The 15,117-nt window shown below is 42.4% G+C and overlaps 1 long non-coding RNA gene across 1 annotated transcript; it reads right to left on the reverse strand.

Moving 5' to 3' along the window:
- Positions 1-7,447: 7,447 nt before the first annotated feature.
- LOC308577090 lies at positions 7,448-10,209 on the reverse strand. The gene is made up of 3 exons (XR_014003429.1): positions 10,010-10,209; positions 9,588-9,734; positions 7,448-8,622 (listed from the first exon to the last, which is right to left on the reverse strand). It is a non-coding gene; the product is annotated as an uncharacterized lncRNA (long non-coding RNA).
- Positions 10,210-15,117: the final 4,908 nt, after the last annotated feature.

The raw sequence follows: 15,117 nt of genomic DNA on the forward strand, positions 1-15,117 counted from the left end.
CTGCCGTGTCCTGTCTGTGACCTTTGTCTCTGAGACCTTTGTCTCCTTCATCATACACTGTGCAAGGGGAAAATGACACGGTGGAAACAGGTGCCAAAATAACTTTGTACCACCCCACAATCTCAGGACTGGAAGATGTGTAAAGGTCACAGTCCAAAATGTATTTATTGTGTCAATAAAAGGAGCCTCCACAGAGCTAGCTGGCAGCTTGCCTGTGCACAGCTCACCTGCATTACCAACTCCTGCCTCATGTCCTTCACTTCACCAGTGCACACCCCACACATTGATAAGGGGAGCAGGGAGTGGGGAAAGCAGGCTTCTGGGGATCTTCTGCATATCCGCAGTGTGACTTTACTGGGACTATATTTGTTAGGTAAGTACAGTGGTACCTTGGTTCTCAAACTTAAACCGTTCTGGAAGTCCTTTCCAGAACCAAAGTGTTCCAAAGCCAAGGCCCGCTTTCCCATAGAAAGTAATGCAAAACGGATTAATCCATTCCAGACTTTTAAAAACAACCCCAAGACAGCAATTTAACATGAATTTTACTATCAAACGAGACCATTGATCCATAAAATGAAAGCGATAAACAATGTACTGTACTATAAAATAAGTAAGACAGTTTTGTAGATGATAAAAATGATTCCCCCCCCTTACCTGCACTGATGATAATCATTGTTTGGATGGGGGGCTTTTATCCATTTCCACAATCAATCAATCAGTAGCTGAACTGGGTTCCACACAGTCACAAAAACAAATTGACCGAAAAAGCCTCAAAAACAAAAGCGCAAAATAAATAGCAAAAACAAAAGCGCCAAACCTAATCCATTCTGGGAGTCTGTTTGACTTCCAAAATGTTTGAAAACCAAAGTGCAGCTTCTGATTGGTCAGGCGCCCCAGAAATAATAGCCAACAGCCTATCGGCTTCAGATGTTCAGCTTCCGAAAAACGGAACACTTCCGGGTTTTCGGCGTTTGGGAACCAAGGCATTTGATAACCAAGGTACCACTGTAATACCATCTGAGAGGTGTGAAATTGGTTGGATAGTTGCGCCTCACACTAGTTCACAAGCATGTTCTAGCTGCAGTCAAGGGACAAGGGAACTAAAAAGCAAACTCTCACTTTTGCACATACAGTGGTACCTCTGGTTACAAACGCTTCTGGTTACGTACGCTTCAGGTTACAAACTCCGCTAACCCTGAAGTAGCTGCTCCTGGTTGCGAAGTTTGCCCCAGGATGCGAACGGAAATCGCGCGTCAGGGGCGCGCACTCAGTGGGAAGCCCCATTAGCAAAAGTGCGCCTCAGGATAAGAATGGTTTCAGCTTAAGAACGGACCTCTGGGAGGGACCACTAGGGGCGCATCAGAAGATGGCTGACAATAACATCTCTCCGACCCACACGAGGTAAATTGGAGGCTGTGATGGGAGTAAATAGCCTCCCTACCCCCCCCCCCAGGATTATGGTGGGGGACTGCCCTTGCCTGCTGTGCCCTATACCACCCCTGAATTTGTGGGGATGGGGGCACTAGGCACAATGCCCTCCTGTGGGATTTTGGCACTCCTGGACGCCGTCTCTGATCCGCGCCACTAGCTGCAAGAACTTCAAAAGAAATAATTTGGATGAAGCTAATGCACATATTTCAAGGAAGAAGGGGGAGTAAAGACTGCTAACAGAAGAGATCTCTGATAAAACAAGACGAGTCAGAGGAACAAGTATAGATCATGAGAAGATACGCCAAGACTCGGTATGGCAAAGAGACTGATGGGGGAGGGGGGAAAACTTTCTTTCTTTCCTTTATGTGATTAAACAAGAATCCCCCCCACCCACAAATCAGAAATGTCGTTTTAAGGACTTAAGCTGTGGATTTAAGGCTGTGTGGAGATAAACTTTTGAACCAGAGCATGTTTTAAGAAGAGCGTTGTCAGGGAACTGCCATCAGTGCCGGAGGGAGAGAGCAAGCTCCAGAGGGATCCCAGAGAGCGTCCCGGGATTGGGAGAGGCAGCCCATCTTCTGGGGAAGGGAATCAGCTTAGCTCCAGTGGAGAAGGGGGGCAGATGGGGGAATCAGAGAGGCGGTCACATGACTCCTTGCCGGGGACCAGCGGGGAGAGGAAGGGTCCTCCGCTGCCTACGCCCTCCTTGCGCAGAAGGCTTCCGCGCAGGGAGAGTAGGAGGAGACTGGGCGTCAAAGAACTTCTTTGCTGGAAGAAGTTTAAGAAACGCCCACTGACGGATTCTGCCAGCGATTGAGTCAGCCACTGGTGAGTGGCTGTCCGGACAGGAAAGGTTCACTCAGGCAACCCAGCCAGGTGTTGGCACAGGCTTACGGCACGAGCAACCCCTAGAACCATTACAAGCGTGGAATGTATAAGGGCTTTGGAATGACGCAGTTAAAAATACCGTCGCCATATTGGGAAGTTCTGTCGGAGGACTTAAGTCTGAGAGGAGAAATAGAGAAATAGAGCTGTTTTTATATTGTGGATGAAACTCCTCAGTGGGACTTAAGAACGACAGTTCTGTAATTAATGATGGAAAGAGCGCTGTTATCTATTAAGGCGATGATATATGGAAACCATCTCGATTTGAGGACTGGAAGAACGGAAAAACTCACACAGGATTATTATTGGTGTTTATCGGCTTACGGAGACTATCAGAAGAGATCATAAAGAAAAAAGAGAAAATATATGAACAAGATGTGATGTGGAAACAGCAAGATAAGTCTGGATAGAATTATGAACTTTGTTTGGACTGATTTGGACATGAACGCAGTAGCAAGAAGATGATCAGAATCCCCCTTCGGATCTTGAAATATGGGTTCCCTCAACAAAATTTAAAATTTGGCTTTGTAATTCGGAATTTATGTGATGTGATTTGATTTGATGTGATTGGCCGGTTAATAAAAATTATTTTTTTTAAAAAAAAAGAACGGACCTCCAGAATGAATTAAGTTCGTAACCAGAGGTACCACTGTACAGGATTACAGACATCCCTGGAAACACTTCAGCCCATGGAACTGCCTAGAACAGACACTCTGTCCCATATTCTGTTAGGGATGAACGAATCTGTCAGTTTCAATTGCTCTCAGTTTCTCGTTTTTCCAGGCTTGAGTTCATTCTCCACATTTCTACATCAGTCTGCAGTTTTTATTATTACCAAAAAAAATAGGTCCTCGTGAAAATTCACCAACATTTTAATGAAAATTTATCCTAATATGCATATTTTTGTATTGAAATTTTGACTAATTTTTTCAAAGCAATTTCTCTTTTGTGTGCTATTTTAACCAATATATGCATTGCCATGCACAGTTGGCCTTAGAGATGTGGGACATAATATAGAACTGTCTTCATGGGAAACATTGTGGAAGGGTAATTAAGATTTACTGCTTGTTATACTTTAAAAGAAAATTATATGAAGATGATTTATAGATGGTATTTAACTCCAAACAAGCTAGTATAAAACTAGTATAAAACTAAGTCGAGTACAGTGGTACCTCAGGTTACAGACGCTTCAGGTTACAGACTCCACTAACCCAGAAATAGTACCTCGGGTTAAGAACTTTGCTTCAGGATGAGAACAGAAATTGTGTGGCGGCGGCGCAACGGCAGCAGGAGGCCCCATTAGCTAAAGTGGTACCTCAGGTTAAGAACAGTTTCGGGTTAAGAACGGACCTCCAGAACGAATTAAGTTCTTAACCTGAGGTACCACTGTACGTGTTGAAAGGACAGAAGGACAGAAGGAACATGTTTTCATATGTGGTAGACTTGCAAAAAAGGTAAGGGCTATTGGGAAACGATATATAATGAAATTTAAAAGATGTTCAAGTTGATGATTCTCAAGAAACCTGAAGCTTTTTTTATAGGAATTATAGAAAATGAGCTGGTTAACTTATATATGTATGTAATGACAGCAGCACCAATATTGTATGCCCAAAGGTGGAAGAAAGGAGATGTTCCAATGATGGGGTATGCAGAACTGGCAAGATTAACAGCAAAGATTGGAGACCAACCTGACGAAAAATTCCTTGAGGACTGGAGACCTTTTATTGAGTATTTTAAAAAACTACACAAGATATGAGCAACAGCATTGTAATGTGTATGGGTTGCTCGTGCGTAAGTTGCCGCCTCTCCAGGCTTTGTTGCCTTGCTAAACCTTTCAGTCTGGGCAGCCCTTCACTTCATGGCTGCCTCAGTCGCTAGCAGAATCCGTCAGTGGGCGTTTCTTAAATCTTTTCCAACATAAAAGTTGTTTGACACCCAGTCTCCTCCTACTCTCTCTGCGCGGAAGTCTTCTGCGTAGGGTGGGCGTGGGTAGCGGAGGACCCGTGCTCTCCCCGCTGGTGTCCGGTGAAGAGTCCTGGAGCCCTCTCACCGATTCCCCCATCAGCCCCTCTATATCCCTGGTGTTGCGCTGATTTGCTTCCCCATCTGCGGAGCTGCCTCTCTCCCTGCTGGGCCCTTCTCCAGCATCATTTGAGAGCCTTCCCTCCACCTCTAGCTCCGATGTCAGTTCCCTGACAAGCATGAATTATTAAGATAAATAGGTTAAACTGAATGTATTGAATAGTATAGGCAAAATATTTTATGTTTGTTGACGGTATTGCTTTCTGGAATGAGGCCATCATCCAGACTTGCCACACAGCCAAGGCTGGATGAAAGATACGATTCAAGGAGATGGGACAGTGTTATGTACTAAACTTGGATCCTAGAACAATAGGCAAGTAGGATCCTAGAATGCAACAACTGATTGGCCTGCAGGAAAAGACCAGTCAGGCTCCAAGAGGGAAGCAGAATCAGCCAATCAGATGGGACTCATTGTGTAAATAATGCATAAAAGCCTGAGGTCTGGGGGGCAATTCAATCACTGTTTTACAAGCTGCAATAAAGAGCATGAAATCACTACAGGACTCCGAGTATATTTCAGACAAAGTAGAGCTGATCACTACTGCTGCTATGACAATGGTGTTTCCGCTTCACCCAACACTGGGGGGCATCAGAGGGGCCCTGGCCTCAGTGCCAAGGGGTGGAAATGCATTATCTGGTCTTGCAACATATGACAGCTTCAAAGGGTTTGGGGAGTTAAAAGGAAATGGATGAGCTCAGGACGAAGTAGGAAGTGAGTATTAGCTTGGACACTGCATTTGAGGGCTAGAGATGCAACCAGACAAAGGAGAAGTCCTCCAGAGCTTAGAAGGAACATCTTGCACTATTTAACCCCCTTCCCTCAGACACTGAAGCCTGGAGTACCAAGAAGCCTTTCCACACTCTACTGTAGTTAACACTGAAATTGAAAAGAGGAATGATGTCTTGAGAGGAGAATTGCTGTTTCCTTAGACCTCCCCTCAATACATCATTCCTCTCTTATCAAATATGTAGGGCACAGTGCCCTGAATAAATGTTCTGCAAGGAACAACAGAGGCAAAGAATGGCAGGTTTTCCTTTAAAACTGGAACAAAAACGGATGTGGGAGGTTGAAATACAGGGCAAGGCCCTTTATTGCACCGTGGAGGAAAGGAGTTGTGATGGATGTCCATTTCAGCTTCTTTCAATTTCCCATATTATGATGACAATGACTTGTTAGTTGCTTGTCACCCAAAGGTCTCCAAGAGACTTGCAACACATTTAAAAGTGTAAATATAAATGCATTGTACCACTAAAACAAAGCTACCCTCATAACAGCCACGTTATATTTTTTGGTACTAACAACACTGTGTCAGCTTATCAAAAGGCCTGAGGGGGGAAGGTAACAGAAACAGCAGATAAAACACTGGTTTCCACTAAAAACGACTTAAGCCTGACCAATAAGAAATCTGGTGGAACAACAACAACTTTGCAAGGGTAGTCAAAGGTATTCCATGGCACTGTTGTGGCCGATGAACCAGTCCTTTTTCTAATTTTGACCCTTTTGAAACTTATTTAATAAAACCTCTGTTCAGCTCAAACAAATGAATCTCCACATCACACTTTTTTATATATTAATATTTTATTAGAAGAATTTCATTTATAAAAAGATAGAGTGACAAAAAGGAAAAGGGGGGGAGGGAAAGTGTGTGAGAATGAAAAAGAGAGAAATACTCAGTTACTTTCCCATACATACATACATACATACATACATACAGATGTGTATAATCTTATTCTCTTAATACACATAAAGTTATCAATAACATAATATGTTATGTGGAAACACATTCCAAAAATCATTGTATTTATCTAAAGAAAGTCTGTGTCTATAAGCACTCTATTCATATGTTGCCAGTATTCTCATGTTGTCAAGCATTAAGAGGAACCATGTATCTATTCTTCCAGTTCATCAGTTTCAGTCTCTTGGCCACCATTAAGGCTTGTAGAATCCATTTTCACTGTCCCAGTGTCAATTTCCATACAATGGGTATATGGTTCACCTCTGAAAATCTTAGGTTCTTCCATAGCATCTTATGTATTTAGTCCAGCACTTTCTCCCCAAACTTATCTGTTATCTGAAGAATATTTGGTATCTGAAGAAGTATGCATGCACATGAAAGCTTATACCCAGAACAAATTTACCGGTAGTTGGTCTCTAAGGCGCTACTGGACAATTTTTAAATTTATTTCGACTGCGTCAGACCAACACGGCTACCTACCTGAATCCTAAAACTTAGTAAGTGTGGGACACAGTGAAAATATATTGTCCATATTACATCTCCAGCAAAGAACTACTCTGGATAGACCTTTCTTATACCAACATAAGAGAGTTCAACAGATTCCAAATAACATTTCCTGTTGTATAAGTCTTAGTTTACGATCCGTCAACATGTTTGATACTGAAGCTTAGACACTTTTCCACTGTCTAGAGAACACTGAAACTTCCAATGCTTTATTCCAATCCTTTCTTAAAACCTGCATATCAAACTTATTTATGGATAGTAAATATCCAGAAGAATAAATTGCTGGTTTTTACTGTGCTCTAGTTTAAAGGTTTCAAGGCTATATAGAGTCAAAACTGCTTCTCTTTTGCTTTACGTACATTATATATGCTTCATCAAACAACTGTTTTTTTCTTTATTTTTCATCCCTGAGGATTATATAATCAGAGCCAGGAGTCATGAGTAAATAATCTTGTTATACCAAATCTTGTTTGCAAGGAATCCCATCTGTATGGCCAGCTTTTTTAATGGTCTTCTCTAAGAGGATTTGTAAATTCATCTGTTCCTGACTGGATCCTAATTAAGTGCTAAATATTATATACATAGTACTACTTCCTCAGGATATAGGTCACAGAAATGTCATTTTTAAAAAGCATATGCTATTTACAGCAAAATGTTACGAACGCAAACCTGTTCATTATTAATTTGCTTACAGGTGGTCAAGAGGAGATTTACTGTATACAGTGCCAGATTTACGTATAAACTAAACAAGCTATAGCTTAGGGTCCCACTCTGGATGTGCATTTCCAAAATATAAGATAAAATACATATTTTGTTATGTGCAAATGGCTTTAGATACCTATTAGGTCCATAAAATACCATATAGCATATATTCAACACAAAAAACAGGGACAATTTGTTGTTGACAAAGGACAGCTGGACATATAAAGGGCCCCATTACCTTCAGTAGCTTAGGGCTCCATCAAACCTAAATCTGGCCCTGAGTGTGTGTGTGTGTGTGTGTGTGTGTGTGTTTGCATAGAAATGAAGACTAAACATAAGGCAGTTTTCTTCTAACCCATTATATTATATGACATATTACAAGAGAATACTGTAATCGCAGGTGTTTCTGGGAGATCTACAAAGGTCTGGACATTTTGGAGCAATCATCTTGCTTCACAATTTAACATATTTTCTCTGAAGAGTTCAGAAATTATACTTCCAGACATATTCAGGGCAATCCACCAACAGCAGGGGCTGGTCTTGAGTTTAGACAAACACTTAATGCCAAACACAATCCAGAGCTATAATCATACTTGAAAACCAGCATTTTCCAATGAAGAGCCTTTGAGGGCATTCACACACAAACACACTGCAACTGCTTTTAAGTAAAGAATAAATTGTGGGGAGATTTGATAATAGATTTCCCAAGACATGTCCAGTACAACCATCTATAAAAATAGATATAGGAGTTCTAAGACACCCCCTCTCTTAAACACAAACATTATATAATAACCTGAGCTTTGTCTACTATATCTTGTTACCAAAAATAAAAAATTCCAGGCAAGAAACCAGTCTTGAGGTTCCTCCTAACCTTTTCTCAAGAGATATGAACACAGCTTAGTCTTTCAATGTCTCTGTAGATTCCTCAAGGCGGAAGTTTTCTTTCTTTCTAATCTTACTTGGCTAGCTCTGTGAAGTTAACTTCATTGCAGAGGTAATCCTTGTCAAATGTACAAAATTACATTGCACAAGACTGAGAAGGGGGTATTACATGGTTCAGATGAAGTGCCGCTTCCAAGTTGTGTCTTGACATTCTCTACCTATGAATCATAATCTTCTTGGGCACATTCTGCCTCTGTTGTCCAAAGTCCTATTTGGCAGGTATTGTCTGAAGCTAATTGCATGACCGCTGGACCACTCCTTTCCAAAATGCTTTGGCTTCTGGCAGTTGCGAGAGAGGCATTTAAGAAATGTGTCCTTCTGGATATACACCAGGAAAAATCTGTGCAATGAATTAAAAGGTAGTTTGGTATATATTGTAAGGAAACATGGCCCTGCTCCAAAAGAACATGACGTCACTGTATTTTGTTCTTCCTTTCTTTCCTCTCCACACCCTCCATAACCACATATCCTGAATTTGCATTCTTTTTCACTCCACTATTACTCAGCAGTTGTTACCTGGACTTTCAGCTTTACACAATTAATACCATGCAAGGCATACCATGAATTTTCAGCCAGTTGGTGCAACCATTTCCTTCTGCCAAAGGCTGTGCTCATCTGCACTGGGGCTGGGGCTTTTTCACATGTTCATAAATGACCTGAGTTTGCTGAGGACAGCATGTTTTCTTAGGGTGGTTGAAACAAAAAGGAATAGTGAAGAGCTCTGAAAGCACCACTCCAAACTGAGGGAATAGGCATTGAAATGGCAAATGCAGTTCATTATGAACTTCATGACTGAGTGTCAATTTGAACGCAGATCCTAGTCCAACACTCTAACCACAACACCACACTGGCTTCTTCTGCTGTGGGGCAACACTATAAACCAAGTAATAATAATAACCATAATTTATTATTTGTACCCCGCCCATCTGGCTGGGTTTCCCCAGCCACTCTAGGAGGCTTCCAACAAAGATTAAAAATACATTAAAATGTCACACATTAGAAACTTCCCTGAACAGGACTGCCTTCAGATGTCTTCTGAATGTCAGGTAGTTGTTTATCTCTTTGACATCTGATGGGAGGGCATTCCATAGGGCGGTCACCACTACCGAGAAGGCCCTCTGCCTGGTTCCTTGTAGCTTTGCTTCTCACAGTGAGGGATACGCCAGAAGGCCCTCGGCGCTGGACCTCAGTGTCTGGGCAAAACGATGGGGGTGGAGACACTCCTTCAGATGTACTGGGCTAAGGCAGTTTAGGGCTTTAAAGGTCAACACCAACACTTTGAATTGTGCTTGGAAATGTACTTACGTAGTTACTTATCTCCTTGGCTTGGGGGTCCCATAACTCCATACCCTCCAACATTTCTCTGATGAAAATAGGGATGTCCTAAGGAAAACCAAGACATTCTGGGATCAGATCAGAAACCGGGACAGCTCCTGTAAATCTGGGACTGTCCTGGAAAATAGGGGCACGTAGAGGGTCTTCATACAACCAAGCTCCCCCTCAGCCATTTTTTACTTCTAAGAATGTCTTTGGGGTGTGTTATTTCAGATATTAAGGTACAATAGAAAACAGAAGGGAAATCAAAATGTATATTAAAGCAAATGTATATTCAATACACTGCAGGTTCCTCATGTTCCTGTTTTTGTCACAGGACGTGCTAAAAGCATGTGACAATGGCCTCAGGCTTAGTCAGGGCAGAGGGGAAATCATTTTAACACTCATCATACCTGGAGAGCTGAGCCATTAACCAGAGGATGGCAAATCCATATGTTTTGGAAAACTGTGGATTCCTTTGCCATATTATAGGCTGGTCAACGTTTGTAGCGTCTGAAGTCCAAGCCAGGCCTAGAGATAGCAGGTGCTATGCCACAGATGAGGTTAGATCTGGACAAGGAAACAGTGCTGGCCTTCAGTGTGGAAATTCCACAACCAGACCAAGCTTTCAGTGTGACTTGCAAAGAACTCTGAAGAAACATGGGTGTGAAGCAATCTCAGCAAGTGGGAGTACATAACAAGATGGATAAGAAACACACCTAGTTAAGCAACTACCAGAAAAACCAGAGTTGGTTGCAATGATGCCAACAGATGAAACATCACAGGCAGAGGTGATGAGTGTTCTGTGGGTGTTTCTGAGTGGCATCACAAAGCAATAAGAAGTGTCTCTGAAGTTGGTCAGAGGTGAAAAAGGATCTAGAAATTTGGACAAATTTGAAGCTTTCCTTGCTGGGTCAAATTGCCGTTATTAAGATGAATGTATTGCCAAGGATGCTATTTTTATTCCAATCATTGCAAATTATTGATAAGATGGATTGTTTCAAGAAGTGGCAAAGAGACATATCTAGATTTGTCTGGCAGGGCAAAAAGCCCAGAATAAAACTTAAAACTCTCACAGATGCTAAAGACAGAGGGGGGTTTGCCCTGCCAGACTTAAAACTTTACTATGAGTCAGCAGCTTTTTGCTGGCTGAAGGAATGGCTGCTTCTTGAGAACACGGATGTGTTGGATCTTGAAGGGTATGACAATGTATTTGGGTGGCATGCTTATCTTTGGTATGGCAAGGTCAAAGCACATAAGGCATTTAAAAACCATATTGTCCGGAAATCATTGTTTAATGTCTGGATAAGGTATAAAGACTTTCTGGAGAGTAAAACACCAAGGTGGTTATCACCTATGCAAGCGAAAGCTTTGAAAAAACTCAACATGGAGGCTAAATGGCCAAAATACTGGGAAATTATAGAACAGGAAGGTGATAAATTGAAATTGCAGAGTTATGACAAGCTTAAAGAGAAGGTGCGAGACTGGTTACATTACTTTCAAATTAGAGAGGTTTATAACTTGGACAAAAAAATTGGTTTCCAGGTGGAAAAATCAAAGTTAGAAACAGAATTGTTAGAACCCAATGTTAAGACACTTTCAAGAATGTATAATCTGCTGTTGAAATGGAATACTGAGGAAGAAACGGTAAAATCGGCAATGATAAAATGGGCACAAGACATAGGCCATAACATTATGTTCGCTGACTGGGAGAAGTTGTGGACCACCGGGATTAAATTTACGGCATGCAATGCCTTAAGAGAGAATATTATGAAAATGATGTATAGGTGGTACATGACCCCAGTCAAGCTAGCAAAGATATATCATTTGCCCGATAATAAATGTTGGAAGTGTAAAGAAATTGAAGGTACATTCTTTCACCTTTGGTGGACGTGCCCAAGGATTAAGGCTTTCTGGGAAATGATATATAATGAACTGAAACAGGTATTTAAATATACTTTCCCGAAGAAACCAGAGGCCTTCCTCCTGGGCATAGTCGACCAATCGGTGTTAAAGAAGTATAGAACTTTCTTTATGTACGCTACAGCAGCAGCAAGAACTCTTATCGCAAAACATTGGAAGACACAAGATCTACCCACCTTGGAAGACTGGCAGATGCAACTAATAGACTATATGGAGATGGCGGAAATGACTGGCAGAATCCAAGACCAGGGAGAAGACTCAGTGGAAGAAGATTGGGAGAAATTTAAAACCTATTTGCAGAAATATTGTAAAATTTCAGAATGTTGATGACATTGAAATGAATTGCTGGGGTTCTAGCAACAAGGTAGAAGACTGTGGGCAGTCACTGTTCACCGGATTTGGAATATGTGGCTGTTAAATGTAGACCAGCCTATCTCCCTAGGGAGTTCACAGCTGTTATGTTAACTGGTGTGTACGTGCCACCAGATGCCAATGCCAACTTGGCTTTGGGATGCCTGCAGGACCTTATCAGCAGCCAGCAAGACAAGTATCCTGAAGCTGTGCACATCATTGCGGGAGACTTCAACCATGTTGAACTTAAAACAGTGCTCCCAACGCTCTATCAGCATGTGAAATGTCCCACAAGAGGGGACAAGACACTGGATAAAGTTTATTCGAATGTAAATCACGGCTATAGGGCTTTACAGCTGCCACACTTGGGCCAGTCCGACCATATGTCTCTGTTCCTGGTACCAGCATATATCCCAGTCAGGAAACGGGCTCCCACAATATTAAAATCTGTTAAAATCTGGCCTGAAGGTGCTATTCACCAGCTGCAGGACTGTTTTGAGAGAACCAATTGGGATATTTTCGATAGTTCAGACCTGGAGGAGCACACGGCGGCAGTTCTGTGCTATATCAATCACTGCACAGACACTGTCACTGTAAATAAATCCATCCGGTTTTACCCCAATCAGAAACCCTGGATGAATAGAGAGGTCCAGTGCCTGTTGCGGGAAAGGAACAGGGCTTTCAGGTCAGGCGAGGTGCAGCTTTACAGTGTAGCAAGAGCAAACTTGAGGAGGGGTATTCGACGGGCAAAATTGGATTATAGGCTGAGGATTGAGGATAATTTAAGGAGCAACAACACAAGACAGATGTGGCAGGGGATTCAGCATATTACCAACTACAAACCTAACCTTGGTGCTGTCGACGGTGACCCCTTGCTGGCGGAGGAGCTTAACCTCTTCTTTGCTCGCTTCGAGAAGGAGCCACCTGAGACGCCGGTATTACAGCCACCAGCCCATAGGGGCCCCTCATTCACGGTAGAGGAACATGAGGTGAGACAGGTTTTGAGGATGGCGAATCCGAGGAAGGCGGCTGGACCTGATGGCATCACTGGAAAGGTGTTGAAGGGCTGTGCGGATCAGCTGGCGAGGGTCTTTACTAAGATCTTCAATAAGTCCTTACACCAGTCTATTGTCCCACCCTGCCTGAAGTCGTCAACTATTGTCCCTCTGCCTAAAAAATCCACAATCAGTAGTTTGAATGACTATAGACCAGTTGCACTGACTCCAATCATCATGAAGTGTTTTGAGAAACTGGTGCGCCGTCACATTATTTCCTGTCTTCCATCAACTTTTGACAACTACCAGTTTGCATACAGAGCAAATAGATCCACAGAAGACGCCATCAATACCACTCTCCATGCTGCTCTGTCCCATCTGGAGCAGCCGGGGAGTTATGTGAGGCTGCTGTTTGTGGATTTTAGCTCTGCTTTTAACACTATCCTCCCCCATAGACTGGTGTCCAAGCTAGAGGCGATTGGACTCTCCAACTCCACCTGTCTCTGGGTTTTGGATTTTTTGTCAGAACGTTCTCAGAGGGTTAGAGTAGGGTCACACATGTCCACAGCCCTTAGCCTTAACACCAGCTCACCACAGGGTTGTGTGTTGAGTCCCCTGCTCTACACTCTCTATACGTATGACTGTACAGCCATCTATTCCAGCAACAAAATCATCAAGTTTGCTGATGACACTACGGTGGTGGGGCTCATTTCAGGAGGGGATGAGTCCGCCTATCGGGACGAGGTGGAGCGGCTCTGTGTTTGGTGTGGAGAGAACAATCTGGCTCTTAATACGGCTAAGACCAAGGAATTGGTGGTGGATTACAGGGGAAAAAAGGCGGACATTCAGCCCTTGTATATCAACGGGGAACGGGTGGAGAGGGTGGCGGAATTCAGGTTTTTGGGAGTAGCTATCGATCAGGGCATGACTTGGAGCGCACATACCACCGCTCTGGTGAAGAAGGCCCAGCAGAGAATTTATTTCCTCAGACTTTTAAAGAAGAACAATCTGAGTGAGAGACTGCTGGTGTGCTTCTACCGAGGCTCCATAGAGAGCATTCTTACATACTGTATTTGTGCTTGGTTCTCCGGTTGTACAGCTAGGGAGAGGAAGGTGCTCCAGAAGGTCATAACCACAGCCCAAAGGATTATTGGTCATCCTCTCCCATCTTTGGAAGAACTGTACGGTTCCCGTTGTCTTAGGAAAGCAAATAACATCCTGCATGATTCATCTCACCCGGGACACGGTCTGTTTGCACTACTGCCTTCTGGCAGGAGATATAGAAACATCAAGTCAAAGACAAATAGACTGAAAAACAGTTTCTATCCAAGAGCTGTGGCCTTTTTGAATGCTGTAACTCGATAGTGTGACCTGGGAGTTTGATGGGTGTGGTGTGGGTGTGGCTGGAATGTGGTTTGTTTGGTTGTTGTTGTTGTTTTGCTTTTGATGTTTTAAGAGATGGCATCCAATTTCGTTGCACTTTGTACAATGTTGCACTTGTGTAATGACAATAAAGAATCTATTCTATTCTATTCTATTCTATTCTATATTGTAAAATTTCAGAATGTTGATGACATTGAAATGAATTGCTGGGGTTCTAGCAACAAGGTAAAATCTAAGATTAAACCAACAACAGATAAATTAATGGGCTATGAATTTGCTGAACCAACTTTTAAAAGGGATACAAGAACGGGAGACGTAAGGAAGTCAGGAAAATATGTGAATTTAAGATGTAAAATTAAGAAAGAGGGAATTTTTGTGTTTTTCCTATATGTGCTTTTTCTTTTTATTAGTTTTTAATGTATGTATTTTTGTATTTTTGTGCTTAATGTTTGTATTGTATTTTGTAGTATGTACTTTGTGTCCCTATATTTTTCTTGTCTTTGTCTTTGTATTTTTTCTTTTATATTCTGCATTGTTAAAACTTAATAAAAAACTTTTAAAAAAAGAAGTGTCTCTGAAGGTTCATTACTCACATTTCCTAAATAACATTGCCAGTAACTGACCTACAAGATCTGCACCGAAAACATATTGGGATGGAGGAAACAAGGTACCGTATCTGAGTTAACACCACACCTTGGTATCATGTGTGCTGGGCTAGCCTATCCCTAGTACTGACTTTGTGCTGTCCTAATCTTTTGACCCCCTTCATGGATCACTGCCTTGTCATGGTGAAGGGGCTTGAATAACCCCAAGAAGCCGTGAGCTATGCCATGCAGGGTCAGCCAAGACGGACAGGTCATAGCCAAGAG

This window comes from Podarcis bocagei (assembly GCF_964188305.1).
Source record: "Podarcis bocagei genome assembly, chromosome: 17".
In the NCBI taxonomy this organism is placed as follows: Eukaryota; Metazoa; Chordata; class Lepidosauria; order Squamata; family Lacertidae; genus Podarcis; species Podarcis bocagei.